Raw genomic sequence first — 7,950 nt, 5'->3', positions numbered from 1 at the left:
TTTTAATACTATAATGTGTTAGTATTAGACACATGTGAATTTTAATACTATAATGTGTTAGTATTAGACACATGTGACTTTTAATACTATAATGTGTTAGTATTAGACACATGTGACTTTAAATACTATTATGTGTTAGTATTAGACACATGTGACTTTTAATTCTATTGTTTGTTAGTATTAGACACACGTGACTATCACTTTATTGTCATAGTTTAAGCTACTTTTTACTTGATTAGTTTTCAGTCATCAGTGCCAAAGACAAAAGTTTTATATACGTTCGATATGGATCAAATTCAGAATTATATTACTGTAATTCGCGACATTGTCAAGTAAAGCTGTTGTTACCTTAAGTTGATATTAATACACAATGATGTCTTGCACTAATTGAAACGAGATGCACAGTGCCATTCGGAACACCTCTGTCCATTCGGTCAAAGGTGACCGGGGCAAGGTGTTCCGAATGGTACAGTACATTGACCTCAATCAACTTTCATGATTAATTGTTTAAATGTCTACCTGATTCATACCTAAACACGTTTACAAGATATTTCTCACAACCGACAAATACTAACAGAGACACATTGTACCGGTAGCTACGTGTATGATATCATAAACTTTAGCTTAAAATTGTAAACTGTTATCAATGAGGTATATATCATTTATCTATAATAAAAACAATTAAGGTGAAAGGCATCACTCTCTACACTATCGCTGTAATTTTATCGTGTATGCATGGTCGGAGTGTTGTACTCTTTGTTTGTATTATATCTATACTGTATTATTTGCACTGTACTGATCAACCACAAGGTTAAAGGTATTAGATAAAGAATGAATGTTTGAGCAGATAAATGAAGTGCCATCTGACTGCAATGCCATCACCTGTACACGTAACAAAACAAGCCATCAGTTATATAATACTGACAACGTGCTACCCATAGGTGCTTAGGGAGACATTGCCGACAAAACAGTGGATAGACGAGAAAAGACAAATGTACCAAATGTTGCAATGGGGCAACATATACATTTCGGTTTCTCGCGTGTCCCCTGAGTAGACGACAGAGGAAAGCCTTTGATTCTGCAGGAGAAGACACATTAGTCGCCTCTTTCGATCATGCAGTGGGAGACAGCAGGTCGTTTCTTTCCTGTAATCTTCAGTGATCTGTAGAATAAACAAAACATAACTAGTTATAATAATCGTTGTGCACATAATAAACGTTGCAGGTAAACTCGTTCGACTTAAATATAAGTTTGTGGTTAAGTGTACCATCGGCTGTTTTAATCGCAATGAAGAGTTCCAAAGCAGGTCTATTTACCGACTCACTAATCTCCCTTGTTAAGTAGATAAAATAACTTACATATTTCTTGCATTACAAACTTAATCAGTTTTCATTTTGATACAGTACATTCGTCATTCCTGGATTCCAACAATTGTAATTGAGGATTTCAAAATGTTCAAGAGATCGGCTCAAGGAATTTCTGTTTTTCTTTTCGTTTCAAAATCTTAACCAACGTTGGTTTTTGTGTAAAATATGGAGATGCGGGGGATTGAACCCCGGGCCTTTCACATGCGAAGCGAACGCTCTACCACTGAGATCAATTTTGGTTTGTCAATGATCTCTGAGCAAAAGACACTGAAGAAAAAAACACCTGTTTCNGGGGGGGGAGGGGGCAACAAAACTGATTTAGTCGCCTTATACGATCATGAAGTGGTATACAACGGATCGTTCTTCCTGTAACCTGCAAAATAAATACACAAAAAATAACTACATGTACCTATGATATAGTTGACCACATAATTTACTGTTGCACAACTTGTAATAGCTATTAGGAGCTACACACCATACCTATTCAAGAGATAAAGCGAGTGTTTTTCTGTGTAAAAATTACTTCCCTTCCCAAGGTTACCATCTTTCATTTTAATTCTGTGCATTTGTCACTCTTGAATAGCAACCGTGGTACATATGAAGGATTGGCTTTGGGTACTGGTATAGCAATATTACTGATTTATGTTACAGAGTTTAAAAACAAAAATTAACAAGTCGTGTCGAATAGTGATAATGTTTTGGACAATCTATTATTTTCTTTTTATGAGAAGGAAATAACATCACAAATATGGCATTCGTTTCTACAGAAATATACAGAAATTGTCTACACAATTTTCAACTTTGGTTTTTTGTGGCAAATAGAATTGGAGATGCGGGGTATCGAACCCCGTGCCTTTCACATGCAAAGCAAACGCTCTACCACTTAGCTACATCCCCTACATAGAAATCTCTCAATCAACAAATAATGTTGATGATTTATAAAGAAATTTACTTTATTGTAATTGACATACATACACTAGGGGCATTTTCATTTAAGCGGTTTGCCTGTTTTTAAATGTAGTTCGGATATAAATCCTGACGGACCTGCACATGTAAATGCAGGCCTCGCAAGGCTTTGTCGAGGATCGCATAAAGCAGTATTCGATTACCGGGTCCGACCTTATGAACAACTCTGGTCCGACCTTACGAACAACTCTGGTCCGACATTGCGAACAACTCTGGTCCGACCTTACGAACAACTATGGTCCGACCTTACGAACAACTCTGGTCCGACCTTACAAACAACTCTGGACCGACCTTACGAACAACTCTGGTCCGACATTGCGAACAACTCTGGTCCGACCTTACGAACACCTCTGGTCCGACCTTACGAACAACTCTGGCCCGAACTTACGAACAACTATGGTCCGACCTTACGTACAACTATGGTCCGACCTTACGAACAAATATGGTCCGACCTTACGAACAACTCTGGACCGACCTTACGAACAACTCTGGTCCGTACGAACAACTCTGGACCGACCTTACGAACAACTATGGTCCGACCTTACGAACAACTATGGTCCGACCTTACGAACAACTCTGGTCCGACCTTACGAACAACTCTGGTCCGACCTTACGAACAACTATGGTTCGACCTTACGAACAACTCTGGTCCGATCTTACGAACAACTCTGGTCCGACCGGTTCAACCGTTCGTTCCAGTTTCCAAGTAAATAATAGTAACACATAGCACCAAGAAATGGTCATCGCTAATGTATTTTTTCAGTCCTTTTATGTTACTTTGTGTTTTAAGAATAACCCAAAGTCTATCAAATTTGTAATAATTCTTTTTCATCTTAACAAATAACAAAGCTTCTTTGGAACTGAAGGGGATGTAGCTCAGTGGTAGAGCGTTCGGTTTGCATGTGAAAGGCCCGGGGTTCGATCCCCCGCATCTCCACAGATTTTTTTATACTCTTTTAACATGGTGTTATTTATGTGCAAATAAATTAGCAGTTTTACATCATATATGTATTTCATTTCAAATCAATTTTATTGTATTCAAAAACACAATTTGATTAGGCACAGGCATTGCCTATAAAAGCCCTTTCCAGTAAAAACAAAAATCATATATGTATTGTTGCAACTCGGAAGAGAATAGATCTCTCATAACTTTCTAGTCAATAAATGATACCATTACAGACATGAAGGGGATGTAGCTCAGTGGTAGAGCGTTCGCTTTGCATGTGAAAAGCCCGGGGTTCGATCCACATAATTTGTGTTCTCTTTTGACATGGTGCAGGATTATGTGACAGAAAACGAAATAATAACAGCAGCATATGATCTATATTTATCCATCCATTGGCCAGGAACGATCAAACAGTGTAATCAACCAAAATTGACCTGTGTGTCGCATTCACGGAGACGTGGAAATGTGTTACAGTTGGTATATATGGACCTAAACTGTTGTGCTCAGAGTAATACGAGACCGTGTTGGGGTTTAGATCACCTTCGGTAAACATGTCACCCCAATTATGTTACAACGAGAAGGGTAGAAAGCTGTCGATGACGTAAGATGAACCTACTACATGGGACTGTACATTCGGAATAGGGTATTAGACACAGTTAGCCAAACATGATGTATACAGCTGATCCGTCCTTCTACGACTCACCGGTGTTGCTAGGAACTGAAAAGTTGAAAATCAAAATAGGTCTAAAGTTATGTTGGAACAGACTAGTTTATATGAATTTCGAATATAAGATGAGTACTAGTAAATTTCAAATTAATGATAACGAGTTAAGTGTGTATATCAGGAACCGTGCCACCACTCAAAGGGAGATAAGTGTGTATATCAGGAACCGTGACACCACTCAAAGGGAGATAAATGTGTATATCAGGAACCGTGACACCACTCAAAGGGAGATAAGTGTGTATATCAGGAACCGTGACACCACTCAAAGGGAGATAAGGGTGTATAACAGGAACCGTGCCACCACTCAAAGGGAGTTAAGTGTGTATATCAGGGACCGTGACACCACTCAAAGGGAGTTAAGTGTGTATATCAGGAACCGTGACACCACTCAAAGGGAGATAAGTGTGTATAACAGGAACCGTGCCACCACTCAAAGGAGATAACTGGGCCATCAAGGTTACGGTAAACATCGGGGACTAAGAAATCCCCTAGTAGAGTCTAATACCGTGTGTCTTGAAAGATGAACGTAACGGCCTGTTCGTTTATGCGGAACAACCGGTACGTCTGTTTTTAAATGTAACATTTTCGGGTATAAATCCTGGCGGACCTGCAACAGTTTATGTAGGCCTTGCAAGGCTTGGATAAAGCTCGCCTGAAAGCACCATCAGATTACTGGGTCCGACCTTATTTCATAAACGAACAACTCTGGTCCAACCGGTTCAACCGTGCTGACCGCGATAAACGAAAACGGCCTAGGACACACACACAGGTAATAGATACAGCGTTAATAACACTGCACCATACAACTATATATCAACTGTATTTATCGTGCAACAATTATGGAACAAGTTTTAACAACTTATACTTATCACTAACCGCCTTACAGCTGTTTGGTCGTTCTAGAAACTCGACCCCACCTTACCTCATCGCATCAAAAATTTCATTGGATGGAGAGTGGATTTATACAAAAATAGAAATACCTTTGGAAGGATGAATGATTATTCTCTTACACACACCTTCTATAGGTACACTCTACAGTTTTTGATAAATAAAAAGAATTGGAATAAGGACAACAGATCAAGTTTGGTTCGTGAACGTCTCTTGAGTAGAAAACACATAAAGAATCTGATTCTGCTCTGCAGGCGGAGTTGGGGCATATTAGACGCCTCTTACTATCATGTAGTTGGATACATCAGGTCCTTTCTTCCCTGGTGAGCTTATGACATTTGTGAGGATCAATTATTTATTCTCAAGCTCTAGAAACAAACCGACGTGTTGCGCACTAACTTCTAGGTATCCATCAATGGTTTTAGTTTAAAAACTTAAATAATTGGAGATGCGGGGGATTGAACCCCGGGCCTTTCACATGCGAAGCGAACGCTCTACCACTGAGCTACATCCCCTACCTATCATGTATTTTATATTAATGATCTATAAAGGAAAGCAATAGATTTTAAGTGACAGGCGCTGGGTTTGAAATGTGCATTCAACCTGAGGTTAGCCAAAATATCCAAGAACACGGGAACACATTACGCTGGGACTCTGAAACTTTTAAATTTGTTTCAGGGTCCCAGAATTTTTCCTGTATACAGTTACCTCCCCTTATCTCGTGTTGGCTATAGCTGTTGCCCGAGTTTCCTCTGGCACTGACACGAGACTTAGACATTTAGACAAAATGTCTAAATCTGGTGTCATGGCCAGAGACAACTTTAGTTGTCGCAGAGTTGGGCCAGGACAATTCAATTGTCCAAAAAGTTCAATCGGACAGAGCGATAGTAGTACAATCTGAAGATAAGGGTTCGAAACCCGCTCCACGCTTGCTGTCTATTCTTACATCGTTGTAGATTATATTTGGCTAATTTCGTTTTTATTATTTTTAAACAAGTCCTGTAATAAAATTAATTATCTCAATTATTTATTAAAACAGATAATGTCTTGACTTGATAGTGTATGCAGATAACGAGACACGCTTGCAGTTATAAAGGGGATGTAGCTCAGTGGAAGAGCGTTCGCTTTGCATATGAAAGGCCCGGGGTTCGATCCCCCGCATCTCCACATAATTTTTATACTCTTTTGACATGATGCAGGATTATGTGACAGAAAACGAAATAATAACAGCAGCATATGATCTATATTTATCCATCCATTGGCCAGGAACGATCAAACAGTGTAATCAACCAAAATTGGTTTGTGTGTCGCGTTCACGGAGACGTGGAAATATGTTACAGTTGGTATATATGGACCTAACCTGTTGTGCTCAGAGTAATACGAGACCGTGTTGGGGTTGAAATCACCTTCGGTAAAGATGTCAACCCAATGATGTTATAACGAGAAGGGTAGAAAGCTGTCGATGACGTAAGATGAACCTAATACACGGGACTGTACATTCGGAATAGGGTATTAGACACAGTTAGCCAAACATGATGTATACAGCTGATCCGTCCTTCTACGACTCACCGGTGATGCTAGGAACTGAAAAGTTGAAAATCCAATTCGGTCTAAACTACTGTTGAAACAGAAGGGGTGCGTATATGAATTTCGAAAATTAGAGGAGTACTAGTTAATCAAAATTAATAATAACGAGTCCAGTGTGTATATCAGGAACCGTGCCACCACTCAAAGGGAGATAAGTGTGTATATCAGGAACCGTGCCACCACTCAAAGGGAGATAACTGGGACCATTAAGGTTACGGTAAACCTCGGGGACTAGGAAATCCCCAAGTAGAGTCTAATACCCTGTGTCTTGAAAGATGAACGTAACGGCCTATTCGTTTATGCAGAACAACTGTTACGTCCGTTTTTAAATGTAACATTATCGGGTGAAATTCTGGCGGACCTGAAAAAGTTTCTGAAGGCCTTGTAAGTCTTGGTCAGGGCTTGCCTAAAAGCAGCATCAGATTACTAGGTCCGACCTTATTTCATAAACGAACAACTCGGGTCCAACCGGTTCAACCGTGCTGACCGCGATAAACGAAAGCGGCCTAGGACACACACACAGGTAATAGATACAGCGTTCTAACTCTAATAACACTGCACAATACAGCTATTTATAACTGTTTTTATTTTACATCAATTATGGAACAAGTATTTACAACTTGTAATAATCACTAACCACCTTACAGCTGTTTGGTCGTTTCAGAACCTCGACCCCACCTAGGCGCATCACATCAAAAATTACATTGGATAGAGAGTGGATTTATACAAAAAATAGAAGTAACTCTGGTAGGTAAATATTTATTTTCTTACACAGACCTTCTATAGGTACACTCTTACACAGACCTTCTATAGGTACACTTACAGACCTTCTATAAGTACACTCTACAGACCTTCTATAGGTACACTCTACACACCTTCTATAGGTACTCTCTACAGACCTTCTATAGGTACACTCTACAGACCTTTTATAGGTACACCCTACAGAACTTCTATAGGAACACTCTACAGAACTTCTATAGAAACACTCAACAGAACTTCTATAGGTACACTCTTACACAGNAGGTACACTCTACAGACCTTCTATAGGTACACTCTACAGACCTTCTAAAGGTACATTCGACAGACCTTCTATAGGTACACTTTACAGACCTTCTATAGGTTCACTCTACAGACCATTTTATAGGTACACTCTTACACAGACCTTCTATAGGTACACTCTACAGACCTTCTAAAGGTACATTCGACAGACCTTCTATAAGTACATTCTACAGACCTTCTATAGGTACACTCTACAGACCTTCTATAGGTACATTCGACAGACCATTTTATAGGTACACTCTTACACAGACCTTCTATAGGTACATTCGACAGACCTTCTAAAGGTACACTCTACAGACCTTCTATAAGTACACTCTACAGACCTTCTATAGGTACATTCGACAGACCATTTTATAGGTACACTCTTACACAGACCTTCTATAGGTACACTGTACAGACCTTCTATATGTACG

At 39.4% G+C, this 7,950-nt stretch overlaps 4 non-coding genes across 4 annotated transcripts; 2 read left to right on the top strand and 2 right to left on the bottom strand.

The window, feature by feature from the left end:
* Positions 1-2,192: 2,192 nt before the first annotated feature.
* On the bottom strand, positions 2,193-2,264 carry Trnaa-ugc. The gene has a single exon. It is a non-coding gene; the product is annotated as a tRNA-Ala (tRNA).
* A 934-nt stretch (positions 2,265-3,198) lies between these two features.
* On the top strand, positions 3,199-3,270 carry Trnaa-ugc. The gene has a single exon. It is a non-coding gene; the product is annotated as a tRNA-Ala (tRNA).
* Positions 3,271-5,334: 2,064 nt separating this feature from the next.
* Positions 5,335-5,406, bottom strand: Trnaa-cgc. The gene has a single exon. It is a non-coding gene; the product is annotated as a tRNA-Ala (tRNA).
* Positions 5,407-5,986: 580 nt separating this feature from the next.
* Positions 5,987-6,058, top strand: Trnaa-ugc. The gene has a single exon. It is a non-coding gene; the product is annotated as a tRNA-Ala (tRNA).
* The last annotated feature ends 1,892 nt before the right edge of the window (positions 6,059-7,950 follow it).

Source organism: Mizuhopecten yessoensis, unplaced genomic scaffold (assembly GCF_002113885.1).
Source record: "Mizuhopecten yessoensis strain PY_sf001 unplaced genomic scaffold, ASM211388v2 scaffold11113, whole genome shotgun sequence".
Lineage (NCBI taxonomy): Eukaryota > Metazoa > Mollusca > Bivalvia > Pectinida > Pectinidae > Mizuhopecten > Mizuhopecten yessoensis.
The sequence above is the reverse complement of the archived record's forward strand: the minus strand, read 5'-3'. Positions and strand labels throughout refer to the sequence as shown.